Raw genomic sequence first — 23,922 nt, 5'->3', positions numbered from 1 at the left:
TTCCTTGACGCACCACAAGTGCGCCGATTGTGTTAGGCGTACATTTGATATCAGAATTTTGCAATAGTTTAATGGTGTGGATTTGTGTTACTGTAATTGCAATTGACTGCTACTATTATAATATTAGTTTATTGTTTTTTTTTTACAATTATTACTATTTTGCTTCTGCAAATGATATTTAAGCGCTTTTGGGTTTAGTGCTACTCATTTAAGTCGTCAAAGACATATCAAAAGACTTAAGGCACATACTCGTTGTTGTCGCTACAACAACAGGAGGGACATATTTGATTTATGCAGCTGATTTTTATGACCGTAGCAATGCTAATTATGGCAAGCATAGGTGATTGGAAATAAATTTCCAGCAGTCAAAATGGCACAGTTTTATAGGGGTAAGAGAGGGTTCATTAATTGATGAGAGATTACTTTGAAATTAAGGAAGTATTTTGCTGTTGCTGTCTGAATGCACAACATGTGGTTAAACTTGTATGAACAAAAGTTCACAATCAACTGATTTTTTATAACCCTATTACGTCTTATTAGTAATGTATTACTACCTGCTTAGCCACCGTTTGCTCTCAGCTAGGTGCAGACAAAACTCGGCCGGCGGATACCCTGTTTTTTAAAGCTGATTATAGGCATTCAGGAAGGTGGTTGGTAGATGCGACTTCGAAATCTGCACTGACGGCTCTAAGATGAGCTGTGGTGTGGTAGCCGCTCAAATTATCCAAATCTATTCGACTTACTGACTATGCCAGCGTGTTTCAAGCAGAGCTTTCAGCAATGAGAGCAGTTATAGAGGCCTTAGATTCCAATTCCATTTCATCCAAACTAGTTTTAAAGAGTAGAGAGATTAACTAGAATTGCTTGGTCATTGACTTCAAATTACTCTGGTATGGGTTCACGGCCTTAGGAGGATAGTGCGTAATAAGATAGCGGATGAGTTAGCAAGAAAAGATTCGGCACTATACATTACAGGGGAGGTGGGAGTTAATACCCCATTCAAGACAATAAAAACTACCATGTTTTAGCCGAAAGAAGGTGAAAGTAATTAACTACATGCGCCCCAATATGAAAAACATGGCCATCGTACAACATCCAGAGGAGGAGTTACCTGTTAGGATGCCCAAACATCTTATGTATCACTGTGAGCACCCCTTGGAAGGTAGAGTATCATGCAGCGAGACTTAACTTTCCTGTTAGTCCCATCTGCAGAAGCTGTTAGACGGAGGGGATGAAAGAAAGTATTTTCCACTACTTGTGCGAATGTCCAGGCTTAGTCAGAACAAGACTTCCCTCTTTCGGTAAGCCTTTCTTACAGCAAGTTCATGAAATCTCAGATATAGAGATACAAATTTACTGCTATACGAGGATCTTACGAAATGGGTCTGATTATTATAAAAAAATAATAAATACATCGCACAAGAACAGTGGCAGTAAAATGGCGCTAGTCGCTAATTAGGTATTTGTATTTCTGCTGTAATACTCAACCACTTTAACGACAACAACATAGGTATTCCACCTAGGTGCTTATAGGCGACCCCGAAAACCGAACGGGTTTGTGCATGACGCCATGCGGAAGTGCACAGCTTATTATTCAAGTTATTTTCTAATAGCGGTCGCCCCTCCGTAAGCAATGTCAATCCTCCGAGTGTATTTCTCCCATGAAGAAACTCCTCATACAAATCAACTGTCGTTCCGAGGCGGCATGAAACTGTAGATTCCTGCTTTTTTGTAGAGCTACAGTAAGACGCACACCACAAATATGTATCGGGTGCTGTTTAGCTGCATGAGAACGATCGATATCGATAACTAATAGTTTGACAGCTGAAAATTGCAAACTTTATTAACATTTCTGTTCGGTAAGGTGTGGCAAGTTGCCATGAAACCCTTCCAAATTGTAGGAAATTTACTTTGATAAAAAAACAATAACAAAAAATTAATGAAATAAAATTTGTTTGAGAAATTTATAGAGCAAAATGATTCAGAAGAATCTCCAATGTCGATTCTCCGTAGTTTTCAACTTCTTGGCCTTGTTCTTCGACTACGTGGAATATTTTACACAAGGCTCTTGGCTCTAAGGACTATGATTTGAGGGCATGCACCTGGAATGTCCGGTCCCTTAATGGGGAAGGTGCCTCTGCCCGGCTGGTTGATGTCCTCGTGAGAGTAAAGGCTGACATCACGGCCATCCAAGAGATGCGATGGACGAGGCAAGGCAAGACGTCTACTACAGCTGCCATGTAAAGGAATGAAAATTCGGTGTCCGATTTGTTGTGGGAGAGAGACTTCTTCGCCAAGTACTGTCGTTCACTCCGCTGTACGAGCGTCTCGCAATACTCCGCATTAAAGAGCGATTTTTTAACATTTGCTAATTTGCGTCCACGTTCCGACGGAAGAGAAGGACAATGCGACCAAAGATTTCTTCTATGAGCGCTTGGAACAACATAAAAATCGTGCTTGGCGACTTCAACGCCAGGGTGGGCAAGGAGGGACTTTTTGGTCCCACAGTCGGAAAATTCAGCCCGCACAACAAAACATCCGGTAACGGACAGAGGCTGATCGAATTCGCCGGTGCCCGAAACATGGTAGTCTGCAGCACCCAATTCCAGCATAAGAAAATACACCAAGCCACGTGGCTGTCTCCTGATCGGAAAACGCGAAACCAAATCGATCATCTTGTGATAGATGGAAGACACTCTGAAGCCCACCGTCAACCAACTGATTGGATCTTATCAGTGTTGCTTTAGACCTGGAAAGTCTACCATTGACCAAATATTCACAATACGCCAAATCTTGGATAAGACCCATGAAAGGAGAATCGACACACACCATCTTTTCGTCGATTTCAAAGCTGTATTCGACAGTACGAAAAGGAGTTTATATGCCGCGATGTCTGAATTTGGTATCCCCGCAAAAAAAAATAAGGCTATTCAAGATGACGTCGCTCAACACCAGCAGTGCCGTCAGAATTGGGAAGGACCTCTCCGAGCCGTTTGATACCAAACGAAGTTTCAGACAGGGTGACTCGCTGTCGTGTGACTTCTTTAACCTGATGTTGGAGAGAATCGTACGAGCCGCAGAACTTAATCGCTCAGGCACAATATTTTATAAGAGCGTACAATTAGCGTATGCCGATGATATTGACATCATCGGCCTGAACAACCGCGCTGTTAGTTCTGCCTTCTCCAAACTGGATAAAGAGGCAAAGCGAATGGGTCTGGTGGTGAACGAGGACAAAACGAAATACCTCCTGTCTTCAAAGAAACAGTCGGCGAACTCGCGTATCGGCACCCACGTCACTGTTGACAGTTATAATTTTGAGGTTGTAAAGGACTTCGTATACTTAGGAACCAGCATTAACACCTGCATATAACAATGTCAGCCTTGAAATCCAACGTAGAATCTCTCTTGCCAACAAGTGCTACTTTGGACTAAAAAAGCAACTGAGCAGTAAAGTCCTCTCTCGACGAACAAAACTAGCACTCTCCAAGACTCTCATCATGCCCGTCCTAACGTATGGCGCAGAAACATGGACAATGACAACATCCGATGAAGCGACGCTTGCTGTGTTTGAGAGAAAGACTCTGCTGAAGATTTTTGGACCTTTGCACGTTGGCAACGGCAAATATCGCAAGCGATGGAACAATGAGCCGTATGAGCTTTACGACGACATAGACATAGCGCCGTCCGAATGGGTACAAACGCTCCGGCTCTGAAAGTATTCGATGCGGTACCAGCTGGTGGTAGCAGATGAAGAGAAAATCCTCCTCTGCGTTGGAAAGACCAGGCTTCACTTGTGGTGTCCAATTGGCGCCGGTTAGCACGAGAAACAAACGACTGGCGTGCTTTGTTAAACTTGGCCAAAATCGCGTAAGCGGTTATCGCGCCAATTAAGAAGAAGAATAAAAAAAGGTTTACGCTGTGAAATATTTGTCGTACTTTGTTACACGAGGTAGAAATAATTAATAATAAGACTCACCCTGTAAAATATTGAACAAAACGTAGTAAAAACAAAATTATTATTTTTTGAATAGATGTCTTTGTTTACCTATATCTCCTATTTATAATCGCGTTAAGTTCACGCTTAATTCCAATAGAAACTGAAGATTTATTACTAAAAACACTGCTTAGACAGCTTAGACAGCGTTTAAGATGGACACAAACAAGGTGCGGATATGCCATATTTTACAGTTTTTCTGTATTAAAAGCGCAAAACGCAAGTCAGCCAGTTCAAAATTTAAAAGGAGTCTATGCGTCCATTACTGTGATACCCAGTCATGCGCATTTCTGTTTCGTCGGTTCTGTTCCGATACTTTTGGTGTCAAAGAAGCACCCCACCTGGAAGAAGAAATAATAGAAATAATAGAGTAAGTTCTTTTTCAAATGCAAAGAAGACAACAATTGCGCAAAAATCTATTTGCAGTCACTTGAATAAATCGGGATACATAAAGAAGCTTGATGTGACAGCGCAGGGAAAACCTTATAAGCGGAGTTTTCATACAAAAATCGTTGCTGAATTCGAATAAGGTCAATCAATTTCTTCAGTAAATGGTGACCGATGATGTACAATGGGTAACTTGCTACAAAGTCATACGAAAATTCGAGGTCTAAGTGCATTGACTAGGTGCAAATCATGGTCAAGCCGGAATCTCCGATCGGGAAGGTGTTGAAGTGGGATTGGCAGGAAATTATCTACTACGTCTATCTCACCTACATCCTAACTCTTAATTCGGACATGTACTTTCCCTTTGAAAGAACGAATCGCCTAGAGGTTGTTAATTTTTGCTAAAAGGATTGGATTTGTATTTAAACAGGACAATGCCAGGCCTTATACATCGACAGTGACATCGACGAGGGCTTGATGGATTAGATTTTATAGTTCAAACGGGGCAGATGTTGAGATGCTTCTGATTGTGTTAAAATTATCCTCAAGAGGACCTTGTCAAAATCCGCAGTATCAATATTTTACTAATAGGGACAAGAGTTTCTAAGAAAAAGGTTTACATGGAATTATCTTAAAGATGACAAAAAAATTATGGAATAATACGATGCATATTTTTGGTTGAAATCAAGGATTATATATTTATAATTGGCGCTTATACCTTTTATGGGTATTGGACCGAGTTCCTTCTTTAATTCGTGGTGAGCGTCTTGTGTTTTTTCCACAAAAGAAGACAACTACAGCTGGTTTGTTTGTGAGGAAATTTATCATAGCAGAAATACTTTTGGACTTGTGTCTTGCAGAGGGGCGACCACTATTAGAAAGCACTTTTGCTAAAGGGTGATTTTTTAAGAGCTATAGGAAAGTTTTTAAAAAAAACACAAGTAAAATTCAAAAAAAAGTATGCAATTTTTATTATTTCATGCAAATGTTGACCGCGACTGTGCTCCAAATCGTCCATCCGCTTAGTCAATTTTGGCATACTCCTTTCAATATTTTGGCCGGTATCTCACATATAAATGCTTTAATGTTGTCTTCCAATGCGTTAATTGAAGCAAGCTTGTCTGAATAGGCATGAGCTTTAACATAGCCCCACAAAAAATAATCTAAAGGCGTTATATCGCACGATCTGGGTGGCCAATTGACAGGCCCCGAACGTGAAAAAAAATGTTCACCGAACTTGCCTTTCAACAAGTCCATTGTTACGCGTGCTGTGTGGCATGTGGCACCGTCTTGCTGAAACCACATGTCATGCAAGTCAAGCTCTTGCGTTTTGGGGGAAAAAAGTTGGATATCATTTCACGGTAGCGTTCACCATTCACAGTTACGTTACGATTCGCAGCATCTTTGAAGAAGTACGGTCCAATGATACCTCCAGCCCATAAACCGCACCAAACTGTGACCTTTTCTAGATACATTGGTAGCTCTTGCAATTCTTCTGGCTGATCTTCACTCCAAAATCGACAATTCTGTTTATTTACATACCCATTGATCCAAAAATGAGCTTCGTCGCTGAACACAATTTTTCGATAAAAAAGTGGATCTTCGACCAACTTTCCAATAGCCCATTCACCAAAAATTCTGCGTTGCGGTAGGTCGTTCGGCTTCGATTCTTGCACCAGCTGTATTTTGAAAGGCTTCACACATAAATCCTTTCGCAAAATTTTCCACGCTGTTGAGTAATAGAGGCCCAATTGCTGCAAACGGCGAACGGCGACGAATCGATAATTGTTGGTCATCATTAACACTGCGCGACAGCTGGGATATTTTCTTCAGTTCGCACTCTACGTAAGGGTGTTGGTGGTTTGATGTCCAATAATGTAAATTTGGTTCTAAATTTAGTCACAATAGCTCGAATAGCCGCTTCAGTGGGTCGATTAAACTGACCATAAAATGGAAGTAGCACGCGATAAACTTTCTTAACAGAACACGCATTTTTATAATAAAATTCAATGATTTGCAAGCGTAGTTCATTTGTAAGACGATTCATGGTTAAATTATAGAGCAAACTGAAGATGTTTGACAGTGAAACAAAAAACGAAGCGTGTGTCAGCTGTTTAAACCAACTTTTTAAAAAGATAATAGCTAAGAAATCATCCGTTATTATATGGTGTTTCATGCCGGAAGTTTTGAACCCATCAATTCATTCGGCTACGGCGGCCGTTAAGGCTACTCAGATTACTCTGACAAAATAAAACCTTCAAAAATAATGGATTTCGCAACACATTTTGATTTCCTTTCAATATACGCCTCTCCCCATTTCCAACAACATTTCAGCTTAGGCTTCAGTGATCCAAATCCAATGCAAAGCTCCGCCTGAGAAATTTCGAAATTCTTTTTCCATTCTTGCATTTAACAAGACAATGCAACTATATTCCGTACGAGTGCAGAGATTTTACTGATCGGTTAACAGAAGTGGAAGTTATTGCATTCGAAAGAGGAGGCTTTACGCTAAACACCCGCTGGTTATTGGGAATTAGCACATTCGAATTTCTTCTAGAGTAGCATTACTATCGTTATTTGATAGTCAAACTTCATAGAAGATGGCAACTGCGATATTAAAAAATACTTTCCATATTTTTTTTGATTGGGACAAACTAGCAGGTACAGCACTCAGACAACATTAAGTCCCAAGTACTACACACGGGTTCCCTTTTTAATTTTCTTTAAATCTACTCCACCTCCGAAGAAATCTGAGTAGATCTTGTAATGCCCAAGAGCCAAGGTGGTCGCTTCTTGGCACATCAATGCCGAAGACCTCAAGCCTGACTCGAGCGAAGGCCGGGCTGACGCACAGAAAGTGGCCCGCCATCTCATCGTCCTCTCCACATGTTGGGCAGAGTGCACTGTCTGAGATGCTTACCTTTTCCATGTGCTTTGCCCATAGAAAGTGGCCCATCATCAGTCCAACCAGCTGCATACAGTCGCTTTTCCTTAATGACAGGAGTATCAGCGACAGTCGCTCGAACGTGACAGGTAACATCCATTTTTTGTAAACATTTTGTTGGAAGTGAAGTCGAATCTTCGTTTATGTACCACTGAGACTCATAAATGCATTTAGTTTAGCTTGATTAATTGACCGTTCATGTTGCGCTGCGATGCCCACTGGACGCGCTGAAGGAAGCCTTGTGTGTAGAGTCAATGGTGCTTCCATGAAGCTCATCAGAAAATATTTGGTTACTGGTTATGTATGCTGCAATTTTGAGTTGGTCGAAATCACAAGTGAAGCTTAGGCAAATAACAATTTTTCAAACTTATTGCGAAATATGGACTACTGAGATTATAAACTGTAAGTGCATTGAAATACTTTAAAATAAGTTTGGGGCAAAATACAATAATAAACATTTTGTATGCTAAGCAAGGAAAATGAGTGGTGGCAGTACTTTGATAATAATTTTCGAACATTAAGGTGGAATACCTGACGGAGTGTATCTAACTCCATACCATTTTTATTATTTAATATTAATAATATTGTTGTTTTTTTGCGAACATTTCATTACTCATATACTTTGAATGTTGCATAATTAAACAAATCATGTGAAGTGACAGCTGGCAGCATACAAATATAGGTGTGCAATGCATTTTTAAGACACACACGTGCACACATACATACACATATTTACAATATGTCTTGTGTAGTTAACTGCAAAAATACATAAATAAAAGCAAGCCACCAGTGTATATAATTGCGGCAGTGCTGCTTGTCGGCTAAGACGGGCGTGCTTTTGGCTAAAAGTGCATCCACCAAATCGGAAAAATTGCATGAAATACTTCCACACACACACATACACGCCAAAATGCAAACTCATAGTTTTGGTCGAGTTAACACTCGAGTTTTGTCAAAAAATAGTTCAAGCCGTTGTTACTGCCGTTTTTCATTCATTTTGTTTTTTGTGTGGATATTACATAATCCGACGCTATGCCACAAATTTAGCTGGTTTCTTTTTATGGTGCCAGCTGCAGATTTATTTTTAACTAGCGACGCCAGCTGCTGCCAGTAATAACAATAAACTCGAATGCAGATGAACGCATGTAACATGCATAAACACTTGCACATAGAGCAACACGCACGGGTCGGCCGTCCATCCCATTTCCATTTGCATATGGGACATTATTTTACAACTCGGCTCGGGCGGATGTGAAAGAAAATTTACCTACACATTTTTTATTGGGCTGCAATTTTTTCGTATTTTCTGCTTTTATCGGAAAAATACATAGTTGAATCTTTTATAATAAAGTACTTTGGAAAATCGAGCGTTACGGAATTTTGGGCATTTTGTAACTTTTAGCTTTTTCTTCTGGTTTTTAGCACCAAAGTCCTTGGTGAATCATTGCTGCATTCCCAACCTTGCGCCAGCTGCCTTTATCTAAAGCTACCTCCTTCCACCGTCGCACGTTTAGCTTTTCAGGGTCAACTTCCACGTCTTCAGGCCATATCTTTGTGGGGCGCCATCTTCTTTGACCACCAAAAGGGCATAATTCAACCGCCTTTCGATTTGTCTCTCTTTGGACATTCTAACCACGTGTCCCAGCCATCGTTTTTTGTTAATAGCGTCTCGCCATTTTGCAGGTCCATATATTTTTCGCAATATTTTTCTTTCAAATAGCATTAGCTGATTAATGTCAGTAATTTTTCGCGTCCATAGTTCGCAGCCATGGTGGGCACAGGGTGAATCAAACTTTTGTATGAATATCCTTAACTTTTGGTCGCGAGATAATAATTTAAACTTAAGCAGCAGAAAAGTAAGACTTATTTGCTGCTAAAACTTTATCATTTATTGTCAGTGATCTATTCTTATTGGCTGATAATTTGATACCCTGATAGGTAAATTCTTGTCCACTCTCGAATGCATAGCCTCTGATCAGCAGGTCATCATACCTTAAACCGGAGCTGGATCGACCATAAACTTCGTTTTCTCTACGTTAATTCTTAGCCCAGTATTTCGTATTATTGAAGTGAAAACTTCTTTAGAATCGTTGGGAGTGATTTGAGGAAAAGTGAAACGAAAAAAGCGACCAAATTGGCTACGAAGCGTTATATTATATGTTCATATAAAAGTAGCGACGAAATAAATAAAAATAACTTTTATTTTTTCTTGTGATTTGAACCAAGGATTTTGGATCGGAAGCTCACATTGCTAGTCGCTCGGCTACCGCGCCATGCTGTCGTCGCTGGCCTAAAAGTTATTTAGTTACGAAGCGTTATATTATATGTTGATATAAATAATTTTTGTGAGCGTGTAATTCTCAAAAGTTTTATTAGGTTTATTATTTAAAATGTATTGACTAGGTAGTGTGGTTATCAGCTTAACATCTGATAGATCCTCCATTGGAGGACAATAAATGTTAAACTGATTTTTGGAAATGGGCGGAGTGTTTTATGGGCTTGCTCCTTCTCTGCCACAGGTTGACCCGGTATTGCAGTACCGCCGGGATTTCGGCTTTGAATAAATACAAGAAAAAATATACTAATACATTTAGCTTTGGTGGGAAGAGCCATACATTTTTATATGAATACATGTAGACGAAAATGGAATTTTTTTTTTTGAAATTTGCATTGTAGGACATTTCTGATTATTTATTGAACAGTTTTTTGGTTTAGATACTGAAAGTCAGTTTAAGTGAATCGGTATAAATATTTCGTACATTAATTTTTGTGAGCGTGTAAATTCTCAAAAGGTTTATTAGAAAATCTATTGAAGTAGGTAGTGTGGTATCTGTTCCTATCAGCTTAACATCTGATAGATCCTCCATCGGAGGACAACAAATGTTAAACTAATTTTTGGAAATGCGCGGAGCGTTTTAGGGGCTTGCTCCGCCTCTGCCACGGGTTGACCCGGTATTGCAGTACCGCCGGGATTTCAGCCTTGAATAAATACAAGAAAAAATATACTAATACATTTAGCTTTGGTGGGAAGAGCCATAAATTTTTATATGAATACATGTAGACGAAAATAGAATTTTTTTTTTTGGAATTTGCATTGTAGGACATTTCTGATTATTTATTGAAAACAGTTTTTTGGCTTTTCTATTTTTGGTTTAGATACTGAAAGTCAGTTTAAGTGAATCGGTATAAATATTTCGTACATTAATTTTTGAAGTGAAAACTTCTTTAGAACCGTTGGGAGTGATTTGGGAAAAAGTGAAACGAATTACATATAAACGTAGCGACGAACTAAATAACTTTTAGGCCAACACCGACAGTATGGCGCGATTGCCGAGCGGCTAGCAATGTGAGCTTCCGATTCAAAATTCTTGGTTCGAATCACAAGAAATAAAATTTTTTTTTTTTTGAAATTTGCATTGTAGGACATTTCTGATTATTTATTGAAAACAGTTTTTTGGATTTCAGCCTTGAATAAATACAAGAAAAAATATACTAATACATTTAGCTTTGGTGGGAAGAGACATAAATTTTTATATGAATACAAGTAGACGAAAATGGAAGAAATTTGTAAGTCTGTTTCTTCGGTCCGTTTGGGTATTTTTTTTGACAACATCGAAACCAAAGCATTTGTATCATATTTTATCTATCATAAGCCACTCGTATCATTTGTTGAAATTGAAAACATTGAGGATGAATAATGATAAAATGAAGAAAATAAAATATGAACTTTATAGCAATATTATAATGAACCTATAATTATCCCGCTCCTAATGCTGCTTTCGTCTTATTATCTCTCAGTTTGTTTTACGGAAGGTTTCACTTCTATCAAGTCTAACCGTTAGACTGGTATTTTTTTTTTAATTATTCTAAGTTACAACCTCGTGAATCTGAACGGTTCACTTTTTATAAATATTTGCATAGTTTGCTGGAATTAATTTTTTTTCTGGTTTTATAAACGCACTCTTTAATTCACTTCTGCCCTTCGCCATAATAAGCACTTCATAAAAAGTAACTTTTAGCTAAAAGACTATTTTCGAAAATTCATATCTCCGGTTCTATTGGGGCTTGCACTTTTCATAGATAAAAAATTAAACATAAGAATGGGTTATAATAAAGTTTAAAGAATTTTTTCAGAGTCAAGTAACTTATAATATTTTAGTGGTAAATAGCAATTATATATTTCTTTCTGTAGTCAAATTCAAGCTGGTCGTACAGGTACTTAACAGCAGTTGAAGTATTTGCTGTGTTTTGCCACGCTAGATATTTTATTTTACCACTACTAGTAATAATAATTTCATTATTAATTTATTATTCTTAGTATTAGCCTTATTTATTGAACGGATTTTCAGTGTAGCAGTGCAACAAAGAAGACAATCTTGATCACGCAGCTTTAGCTACGAAGGCCTTCGGATGAGAAATATGATGGAAAATCGATATAAATAAATACTTACTTTGTTAACTATAGGGCCCGCCATCTATCGATAGGGATTTGAACTAGGTATTATTTGAAGAATGGTAACACTTAGCTGTCATCTGATTTGACAGAAAATTAGTTTTATTCTTCCGCTGAACGAAAATGGTTGTGTATACGCTCAAAGAACTCAGGGAAATATTGCGACATTACTTTGAAAATCATGGTAATGTTGCAGAATGTGTACGAAAATTACGTACAGCAATGGGAAGAAGAAAAGCACCGAATGAAGCGTGTGTGCGTTACTTTGCGAAAAAAGTAAGAGAAACTGGGTTGCTTATTGACAAACCAACGCGTGACCGACCAAAAACCGTGCGTACACCCGAAAATATTGCTGCTGTGGCCGAGAGTGTTCGTGAATCACCAGGAACATCAGTTCACCGTCGTTCTCAACAATTGGACATTTCGGAAACATCATTGAGACGAATTTTGGTAAAGACCTTGGTATGACGCCGTACAAAGTCCAATGAATGAAGTTGTGTTCCATCATTAACCGGAAAGATTGTACTTCAAAATAAAAAAAACAGTTTGGAAAAATATTGAGTAGTTTCTTTTTTATAGCATTTTTAACTCCGTAAAGTTATATGGCGGGCCCTGTATAATAGAAACTTGTTAAATTTTTATTATTATATATTTTGTTTTTTTTTTAATATATATTAAAATCAATCTTTAAGCTTCGAAATGAATTAAATTATAAGTTTATGGCTGAAAATTATAGTTGTGAATTATCGAAAATTAGTCTTCAAGTAAAAAACGCAACGTTCTCAAAATTGTAAAACACAAAATTCTCAAAATTATAAAAATTCTTTTTTGGAATAGTTTTTTAGCTAATAATATTAATAATAATAACTTTTTATTACCTTTAAAATTATACAAAAATTAATAAAAGACAAAATTCTTAAAATTATATTTTTTTAATAAATAATAACAAAAAATTTTTTTATTCGATTCAAATTTAAAAAAAGTTCCTAGCTCCAGTCGCACAGAGTAAAATTCTTTAAAATGCATCCTTGGCTAAAAGCACAAAATTCTGAAAATCATAAAAATTTGGTTTTAATATTTTTTAGTTAATAATGGCAATGTTTTTGATTAGCTTCAAAATTATAATAAATATTTTGGAATATTTTTGAACTACTAATAATAATAATAATAAATAAGGCGCCTCAAAATTATACAATAAAAAAAAGTTATTTATTTTATCTCCAGTTAACTAATTTTTTCATTAGCTTCAAATTGAAAAAAAAATCCTAGCTCTCATAGCACAGAAATAATGGGGTTTTAGAAACGAGTATTCGAGCCAGAATTTTAAAAATTATAAAAAAAATTGTTTAATGACATTTTTACTTGCTTCAAAATTATACAAAAAAATGTTAATACTCTTTTAGCTAAATTTTTTTATTAGTCTAAAAATTTTAATAATTTCTAATATTTGTTTTAGCTAATACTGATCATAATAATATTTTTTATTAGCTTCAAAGTGAAAGGAGTCATTCATTTCAATAGCACAAAAATAATGGATTTTTGGAAATGAGTCTCTAGGCCAAAAAACAAAAAATTCAGAATTTTTTTTTTAATATTTTTTAGCTAAAAATGGCAATAATAATATTTTTATTAGCCTATTTAATAATTATACTTAATTTTTTTTTAACAATTTTTAGCTAATAATATTAATAATAATATTTTTTCATTATCCTCAAAATTAAAACCAAAAAAGTTTAGTAAAACACAGAATTCTCAAAATTATAAAAAATTCGTTTTTGAATATTTTTTAGCTTATAATAATAAAGATTATATTTTTATTAGCCCCGAAATTGCAGAACAATTTTCTTAAATATTTTTTTCGTTAATAATTGTAAATTTGTAATAATATTCAAAATTAAAATTCTTTTATTAGCTTTGCCATTATATAAATAAAAAATTTTTAAATTATTGTATAAAATTATAACAATAATTTTTTATTAGCTTCAAAATGAATGAAGTCCTTAGCTAGAAGAGCTAGCTACATTTTTCGAAATGAAACTCCAGACCAAAAACCACACAATTCTCAAAATTTTGCTCCACACTATTGCCAAAGTATAAAACAAAATCCTCTTTTTTCTATATGGCGCCTTTAAAAAAATGTGTATCCAAAACAAAAATGTGCCCATCAGAAAAATTTTCGGTTTGTAAAAGAATGTCCCATATGCTTAAGTAACTAAACATGAGTACGTATGTATGTAAATACGAGTGTCTGAACGCCAACTCAACTAATTCACGCAATCCGCACGCTGTTGTTCAACTACTCACTTTGGTGAATGCAACAGACAGACAGCCAGCTGACTTTCGTTTGTGTAATGCATTTTTGGGCATATGCAGTCTGACTTGTTGCAGCTAAAGCTCCCGATGTGCCACAGCGTTTGCAACGCAGGAAGTATCGTCAATTCACTACGTGACATCACCAATTGACTTTTAACTTTTTCGCTCGTCAATGGGGAACCTTTCCATTGTACTGCTGATGATTTCATGCATACGCACGTACAATCTCTTACCTACAAATTGTGTGTATGTGACTATTTGGTGACTTTAGCATCTCTTGACACAGTGATAATGAACTTTTGTTGCCGTTGAACTCCCGAACCATTCGTTTAGTTAATTGTTTTATCGCATATTTAATTATATTTGGTTTTGCCTTTGTCAGGCATATTACACAATCCATGCACATGAATTGTACTTAGTTAAGCTTAGTTGTAAGATTTGAAATGGGTCACTTAATCTGTGGTGTATTAATGAGGTGAAGTTTGCTGGGGTGCTGGTTGGGCCAATGTGGAATCTCAATTTTAATGATTGCCGCCAAATGAAACTCATTTAGTAACAAACTCAGTGGATGTAGCAATAAAATCATGCAAATACATGTTTACATACATACACCACTTGTTTATGTGCTTTTACATACAAAACTATATGACTTTCGGTGCCTATTTTGCGTGCCATTTGATAGAAGTAAATGGAGCAAAGTACTTGTGGCAGAGTTCAAGACTGCAACCGACGTCTTAAGTCACACCACAGCTCTGTGGATAACACAGAAATTGTATTTATTGCGAACAATATGTAGTAGGGTGGGCCAATAAATCACCGAAAGTTTGAGAAGAATACTCTATAATCGGCAAAAAACGTTTAATTTTTCAACTTACGCTCCTTTCAGTTCGATAGACCTCAGCCAAGACGTCTGCATATTTTTTAAACTTTAAGAAGCGTTCTTGAGCACTTTAAAGAGGACGTTTGTTCAGTTGATCACATTTTTCAATTCGCGCAACTTCTATCGCTTATCGGCGAATATCAAATTTCTCATTGAATCGACCATTTCTGGAGTGGTGAATTAAATAAAGAGCTCGGGGGCAAATACCAAACACTCAGTTCACTCAGTAATCCTTCTTGTTGAAAATTCTAGATCGAGTGGTAGGGAAACATATTCGAGTCAGGGTATTGCCGAGAAGTCCACTTAGTAGAAATCATGCCAAAGTTGGGCCGGAAGCTAACGAGTACATAATGGGTGTGTTCACGGGCATTGAATGAGCTTTTCATAATACCTCTTTTGACTCTATCTGTTACTCTGGCGAACGGCACGGATATAATCAAGCGATTGTAAAATGGACATATTCCATACTCTCTGAGAGGCTGCTAAACGCTGGAGAGAACATTGACGAACTACAGTCTGTGTCAGAAAAACGAAACCGTGATTTTTCATGAAAAATAAACGATATATTTACATTTGTTTACATGAAAGTACGTACAAAACCAGGAGCCGCAATTACTCAATAAGCCGTGTAGTCTTCATCGACTATAGCCTGACATCTTCTTCATGCTTTAAACCAGGGTTTTTGCGTAGCTCGTCTACAAACAGAACTAGATTTTGCGAACTTAACGCACGAGTTGCTTTAAATCATGGACTGGCCTTCCGGCAAGATGCGATTTCATAGTTCCCCACACATTTTCAATGGGGTAAGCGTCTGAGGACTGTCCATTACTGTGACTCCATTTTCTTGTTTTGATTCTCAATGTGTTTCTCTGAGAGCAGTGGTTTTGACGATGAGAGGCGGTAGAATATGGTCGCCTCCTTCAGTCGACGTTCGATGGCCTTGATACTCACATCTATTCCCTTTTTATCAAGAATTGTGCGTACTTAGTGTAGTCGCAAAGAAGATTCCCACTTAAAAAGTTGGATGATCACTTTATCTTGCTTTTTTGTCGTCACTCACTTCAAGCCGCGCTCGGAAAAATCATGAACATTTTTGTACACCTTATACAGCTGATTCCACATCACAACAAACTTTTTCGATTTTTTAATTACTTTTGCAGCCACGGCGTAAGATAACTTCGCCCCTTTCGAATGCGGGCATAAAAATACCGCCTGAAAACGCTTCGCATACTTCTCACTCATTTTTGTTTGGTTGCGTTTACGGGAGAGTTTCGAACGACACTAACCTGAATTAGCACTCGCGTTGTAGTCCTTCAGCAAAAAGCAGAATGAAATATATCTTGAAGTTATAAGAAAAAACCGGTTCTTTTCTTCTGACACAGACAGTAATTAGCGTTAGGACTAAGTAAAAATACCCCCTAGGGGGTGTTCTTTCTCCGCTTTTGTAGTGCCTCGTCGTAGATTTTTTGCTAATGGCGATGCAGGAACTCAGATTTCATGAAAAAGCATATTCGGACGATTTCTGTGCGCTAACATCGGATAAATCCCTATGAAAGGTTAGTATGGAAGTTCAGAGAATTCTGAATACAATCGATGACTGATGCATGAGGCAAGGTCTTTCCGTCAATCTGAACGAAACTACCTTAATCTTGTTCACGAGAAAACGGATATTAAATGGACTAAGTCTTGCTGACGGAGTTAAATATCTACGAGTAATCTTTGATAAGAAACTGACTTGAAAGAAAGAAACTAGTTTCAACAATGCCGTTAAGTCTTTGACAAAACTTGGGGTCAGAAACTGGATGTGGTCTGGTTGTTTTTATTGTTGGAGCAGCAATACTAAACCCTGTCAATGTAGTGTGAATCATCGGTCGTCTTCGTCTAACTCATCTAAAGGTAGGCCTAGAAAACTTGCTGTTTCGACAGGTTCGGACCAGAGTGAGAGGGGTGTTTGATAAGTGGGTTTGGTGGGGTATGTTAAACGATGATTATTGTCGTGCGGGCTGCCTTCACATGCAGGTATGGTGGATATGCACGTCACTTATCACACCAATCATCACTTATGCCTCTGTGGTTGGGTGGCGATGGACTATGGTTAAGTCCACATTTCAGGAACTATACAGACTATTTATGCATTTGGCGCTATGAGTACCCCCTCCGGCAATGGCCCAAATGCTATGCTTAAGACACAGCAGGAAGCAATAAAAGCAATGTGTAGAATCTATAAATATGGTTTCTGGCACGAAGATGGAACTTCGTGACACAGACAAATCTTTAAAATGCTATCTGAACAGTTTCCACTGTTTTTGGCGTCTGAGGACGATTTTATGCCCATAGTTTCATTTGGAAGAATATTTGATGTCGTAATTAATCTAGAGTGCATTCAAAAAAAATTTACGGATATTTTCTTTACCGATGGATCTAAACAGAAATGTTTGCTATTCTGAAAGTAGTAGAATGGCTAATTGAGAGGAGTGGAGCGGAGTCTTTAGTGACACTCAGACTGCAATGAATGCCCTGGAGAACGCAAAGCAATCCTCAAAGATTGTTCAGGAATGTAAGAAGCAGCTTAGATCTATTGCCAGACAGAAAAGGCTTGTACTTATATGGGTTCCAGGACACTCCGGTGTTCAAGGAAAAGAAATTGCCGATGAATTGGCCAACCTCAACCCAAAAGTGACAGAGTCAATAATCGGAAGCAGTTCTACAGGAATAATGAGTTGAATCAGCGATTATATATTCAATTTACATAAAAAATGATGGTCCAGTCCAGAACGCTGCAGAACTCAAAGTGTTTTCTGACAAGCCCGAACAGAAAATTGTCGAACTCTCGTGTAAAACTTGGTAGAAAAGACGTTGATGGTCGGTTTTATTACCGCATACAACCCATGGGGTCAGCACATCGCCCCCTGTTTATTTGCAAGTCTTGCTTGGAGAAGACAGTTAGCACTAAGCATTTTCTCTGTGAATGTCCTGCATTTGCTAGAACAAAGTAAAAAGAGTAAAATTCGTTCTATTGAACTGGAGGATATTTTAAGATTTACCAAGTGATCCGGGAAATTCTCACAGATCTAACTACCTCTTATTCTCTGTTCCATCCTATCTTTAGTAAGTTGACCTTTAGTATTTTCTTCTTATTAGTGAAAGTTAGAGTTAAGTAAACACACTTTGACGCACAAGTTCTTCTTTGTTTCCTATACTTTTTTAAGATGTCATAATGTTAAATACCAAACTTTCCTCGACTGAGTGTCATTTTATCGTACCGCTTATCGTTTATCTACTCATCAATTTATTTTGCCTTTTTTCTCATCAATAGAAAGGGCATGATAAGAGACTTAGAGCGCGGAGCTTCCACAATGAAAATATATATTTTTAGATATGTGATAACGTTATGCTACGTTATGTGGCTCTCATCGAATTTGACAGAATCAGCTGAAGGGCTTGCGTCACTTGAGGGATTTTACAAAAAAACTGAGATTGCTGATGTACGAAAAAAGCCAATAAGACAACTGATCCGACGAGTGTGTGAATATGACTTTGGACGTGTGTATGCACATGTGTGAAATGATTGTGCAAATTTCGGTTGGCGGCTGAATCCTCTCATGTTGCTTTGGTTCCGTCTGAACAACGACTGATTAGACGAGTGTGTGCATACCTGCAGAATCTCCTGTGACGTGGCAGGTAAAGTTTCCTCACAATTTTCTGCATAATTAAAGAGCAAATCACAGTAAGTAGTAATTCTTTCTTTATTTATAAATATTGCACCTTACATTTCAATAATTTATACAATAATTAATTTAAATATATAAATACATAAATACATAAATACATAAAGATAGAAATAATAAATTTGTGGCAATAAGAATGTTGTCTGTCACAACTCAAGGAATAATCAAAAATTTAACTATGCAATAGGAAATTCTCTATAGCGCAAGGCTGAGTATATAAAGCAAGTTAGTCTTTTCCAGTTGTGGCCATTAAGTCTATCTATTACTTCTGCCTCATTTAGGTATCTTGTTCTGATCTCCTTCAGTACCGGACATCTTCCTAAGAAGTGCTGCTTGACTGTGATTTTAGCCTTGCCATGTTGAGGTCTTTTATTTTCATTTTTTTTATTATTTTATTGAAATGAATGGCTTCGCTGAAAAATCGCTCCATGTGCAATTAATACTAACTTTTGTTGAAGTATTTCTGGCTTCTAAGTGCTTGCCGAGTGCCATTTGGGGTGTGAGAATGACACCAAGATATTTATATTTGGCCACCAATTTAATTTCTTCACCTTGGTATCACCATTTTTCTGCCTGGGAAAGCAAACCATAGTTATCGTAGCAATCGCAATCCCAATCACATGCCAAAATTTACGAGTTATTTGCAGTAATTTTAAGGCACCTTTCTGGTCTAGAGACGTGAAAATTGAAGTCGTTGAAAATTGAAGAAAAACAATTGGTATCAATTGAAAATCATTTTTATTCATTAGATCAATTCTTTATTTACAAAAAAAAAAAAAATTGTTTCAATGGCAATAACAAAAAAATGCTTCCCCTGCCGTAACACATGCCACTGGCGTAACTGATTGAGCTGCTCAGATACGTCTAAAAAAAATTCGTTAGATTATTCATCAAGAGATATGTCGCTATGTTGGGTAGCAGCTTCACAAAAACAAAAATGTTTCTAGATATTTTACCTGTTTTTTGGAAACACAAAAAAAAACTTTTTTTCACGTTCTCGCTCTTAAAAAAAATATACAAATTGAATATAAAATTAAAATTCTGCCACCCGCGAGAGCCACAAGTCTATTCAGTACCATATTAATCAATTCACAACAATCGGTTCAGTACTTTTTGAAAAATTACCTACGCCCACTCGGAACAAATAGTTTCGAGAGAAACACGGTGAGGCTATGGCTATGGGTATTCCAAAGGTATTTTTATCGCTGAGCAGCTGAAGAGCAGTACCTTTTCTGGCTAGCTCATCAGCCTTACAGTTTCCCTCAATATCTCTGTGCCCCGCAACATAAATGAGGCTGACCTTGAATACGTCACTAATATCATTTAGAGCATTCCTGTGCAACCTTCGATCTTAGTATAACAGCATTCATTGATTTGATGGCCGCTTGGCTAGCCGAGAATATATTTATAGTCGTTTTTGTTATGGCATGCGTATTTAGATATGTAGCCACTTCTTTTATAGCTAGAACCTCTGCCTGATAGACGCGGCAGTGGTCTGGTAGTCAAACGGATAGTTCCAGTCCTAATTTCCTACATAACCAACCTTGTCGTCTAGCTTGGACCCATATGTAAAAAAAATTTAATTCTCCCTCTTCTCCATGGCCTTGGTGTCTGCCACTCCTTTTTGACGGTAACTCGTCTTGAAGAGCCTTTCGAAGGTGAGTCTAGGAGTAGAGTAGTCTATTTCTTGTTTGTGACTATTCAGAGAGTGGAAAATAGAAGCCAGGCCAAGCCACCGGTCTTTCCCTCGTGCCATACTTTTGAGGTTGAGCGCCGAGGCGGCGACCACGTGTTTCCCTACCAGATTTAGGGCAAGTAAATTGATTAGCACTTCCAGCGCTTTGTTTGGGGTAGTCCTTAAAGCGCCAGAGATGCATAAAAAAGCTGTTCTTTGGACCTTACTCATGATTTTAGCGTAACTCGCCTTTTGAGCAGATGGCCACCATACAAGCATACCATATATTAAAATTGGCCTAACTACAGAAGTGTAGAGCCAATGTGTAACACGAGGTGTTAGTCCCCATTTAATACCGACCGCTTTTTTGCAAGCATATAATGCAACGTTTGCCTTCTTCCTTCCTTTCTCAATAATAGGTTTCCACGTGAGTTTCCTGTCTAATATGAGTTCTAGGTACTTGACATTCTCTTTCAGAGGAATCTCCACACCTTTAAAAATTAGCGGGGAGATTATAGAGAGCTTATAGTATGTTTCTTTGTAAAGAGGATTATTTCAGTTTTTGAGGGGTTTATACCTAGTCCCCTGCTTTCAGTCCAGCTTCTAAGTGTGGCCATGTTACAGCGCAGAATATCCATTAGAGTGTTAGGATATTTGTCTTTAACGGCAATTACTAAGTCATCTGCGTATGCGGGGTCAGCAATAGTGAGGTTACTGCCAAAATCCAAAGAAGAGGAAAGAGGACTCCGCCTTGCGGTGTGCCTTTGCAGACCTGTCTGCTTAGAGTAGTACTGCCTAATTTAACCGTTACCTTTCTTTTGACGAGTATAGCTCCTATCATGGCAACAAAGTGTGGTTCAACTCCAAAATCTTCTAATGAATCTACTATAGCGTTTGCATTTATGTTGTTGAAGGCGCCTTCTATATCAACGAAAGCAATGAATGCAAACTCTTTGTCTAATAAACTCTTTTCCACCAACCCGACGAGTGAGTGTAAGGCGGTTTCTGTAAACTTCCCTTTAGTATAGGCAGGTTGCACCGAGGAGAGCCTTTTTGAAGGCACAGCGCCCCTAAATATTCATCCATTTTTCTCTACAGGATCTTGAACAGACAAAACGTTAAACTAATGGGTCTGAAGTATTTGGGTGAGGACTTACCTGCCTTGGGTATAAAGGAGACTTTTGTCTCCCTCCAGCCTAGCGGGATGTGGCCCTTGCTAAAACAACTTCCGTGATTGTTGCAGTTCAGCAGGGTAGATACCGTCTAGTCCTGGTGATTTATAAGGAGCAAAATGTTAATAGCCCATTCGATCTTTGCGTTTGTAATTAAAAGACTTCCTAGGTCGGATTGTCTTTTATTATTGGCGGAATCGTTTTGTTTTACCGGCTTGTTTCTGGGAAGTGTGTATCTAGGAGAAGACTTAAAGATTCCTCACTTGATGTAGTCCATGTATTCCCATGACCTTGTAGATTGTTTAGGTTGCATGGCCAGTTTAAAAAATGTTCTATGGGATTCTCGGAGCGAGGTTAGATGCTTGATCCAGCAAGGTGGTTTAGATTTCCTTCTGAGTTGGACAACCCGACAGCTAGCTGTTAAGGAGCTGTTCATTGCTTTAGTTACCTGATTAACGAGTTTATCCAGCTCCCCACATGTAGTGACTCACCTCTAGCATTAGTGTCGCTGCTCCCCCGCAGGATGTTGTGAGCATTTGCATCGCAGGAGACAACCAAGTCTTTGTTTTTCTGGGCTACCTCTTGCACCAGCGTTCGAACTTCATCCGGCGGGACATCTCTATCGTAGGCCAAGGCTAGCCAAAAACCGGTTTTCCCGAGCTCGATGCTTACCGCCAATATGTCGCCGCTACTAAGCTGTGGAAGCAAGAAAATGTTTATATTATTTTTTGCAAGGATGCAGCAACGAATCTTGCCTGTGTGTTGTACGGCAATCAGTTTAAAGCCCTTCACTCCGAGACCGCAGATTTTATTGCCGTATATCCACGGCTCTTGGATGAGAGCTATGTCAAGTCCACCGGAAGCCAAGCGGACGGAAAGGTGCGCGGGCGCCAGTTTAGAGTGATGGAGATTAATTTGTATTAGCTTCATGCGAATCCGTCCGTTTCATCTCTACCATCGTGACCTCGACGTCCTCCTCCGAGATTTCCCCACCTTCGGTGACAGCGAGGAGATCCCTTTCGTTAAAAAGCGGGCCCATACCGGTCAACCTCTCCGAGTCGATTGAGCATTGGCTGCTGGGCAACCCCTCCGCAGTATCGCTGCGCAAGCTGGCCTTGTCACTCTCCTCACCTGAGTTCAAAGCTGGCCCGTCGCTGCGATAGATTCGAATGGTTCCGTCAACAAACCCGAACCTCACGACGTTGTTTTTCTGCGCCAGTGGGGCGAGCGATTCTCCATTGAGGATGAGCATCACCTATCGCCTACCTTCTACGGGATCTTCTATTCTACCTACCTTCCAATTATGGGTTGACAGGTCTCTATTGCAAGATTTGAACATCTCCCCAATTTTATTTGGCTCTGCCGGCTTGGCCAGAATCCAAACTCGAGTTCGAGGCCTGTTAGGAATTTCATCCTTGCTGATCGCTTCGAGTTTAGCTTCCGGCCAAACCTCTCCTACCTTACTTACGGCCAAGCTGTAGAGCGTGCAGACAGCCAGCTGACTTTCGTTTGTGTAATGCATTTTTGGGCATATGCAGTCTGACTTGTTGCAGCTAAAACTCCCGATGTGCCACAGCGTTTGCAACGCAAGAAATATCGTGAATTCACTACGTGACATCACCAATTGACTTTTAACTTTTTCGCTCGTCAATGGGGAACCTTTCCATTGAACTGCTGATGATTTCATGCATACGCACGTACAACCTCTTACCTACAAATTATGTTTATGTGACTATTTGGTGACTTTAGCATCTCTTGGCACAGTGATAATGAACTTTTGTTGCCGTTGAACTCACCGACCATTCGTTTAGTTAATTGTTTTATCGCATATTTAAATATATTTGGTTTTGCCTTTGTCAGGCATATTACACAATCCATGCACATGAATTGTACTTAGTTAAGCTTAGTTGTAAGATTTGAAATGGGTCACTTAATCTGTGGTGTATTAATGAGGTGAAGTTTGCTGAGCTACTGGTTGGGCCAATGTGGAATCTCAATTTTAATGAATGCCGCCTAATGAAACTAATTTAGCAGCAAACTCAGTTGATGCAGCAATAAAATCATGCAAATACATGTTTATATACATACACCACTTGTTTATGAGTTTTTACATACAAAAATATATGACTTTCGATGCCTATTTTGCGTGCCATTTGATAGAAGTAAATGGAGCAAAGTACTTGTGGCAGAGTTCAAGACTGCAACCGACGTCTTAAGTCACACCACAGCTCTGTGGATAACAGAGAAATTATATTTATTGCGAACAATATGTAGTAGGGTGGGCCAATAAATCACCGAAAGTTTGAGAAGAATACTCTCCAATCGACAAAAAACGGTTAATTTTTCAACTTACGCTCCTTTCATTTCGATAGA

At 38.3% G+C, this 23,922-nt stretch overlaps 2 pseudogenes; both read left to right on the top strand.

The window, feature by feature from the left end:
• Positions 1–9,708: 9,708 nt before the first annotated feature.
• LOC129236537 (U2 spliceosomal RNA) lies at positions 9,709–9,892 on the top strand (annotated as a pseudogene).
• A 238-nt stretch (positions 9,893–10,130) lies between these two features.
• Positions 10,131–10,316, top strand: LOC129236667 (U2 spliceosomal RNA; annotated as a pseudogene).
• The last annotated feature ends 13,606 nt before the right edge of the window (positions 10,317–23,922 follow it).

Source organism: Anastrepha obliqua, chromosome 1 (assembly GCF_027943255.1).
Source record: "Anastrepha obliqua isolate idAnaObli1 chromosome 1, idAnaObli1_1.0, whole genome shotgun sequence".
Lineage (NCBI taxonomy): Eukaryota > Metazoa > Arthropoda > Insecta > Diptera > Tephritidae > Anastrepha > Anastrepha obliqua.
This window is presented reverse-complemented; position numbering and strand designations above follow the sequence as displayed.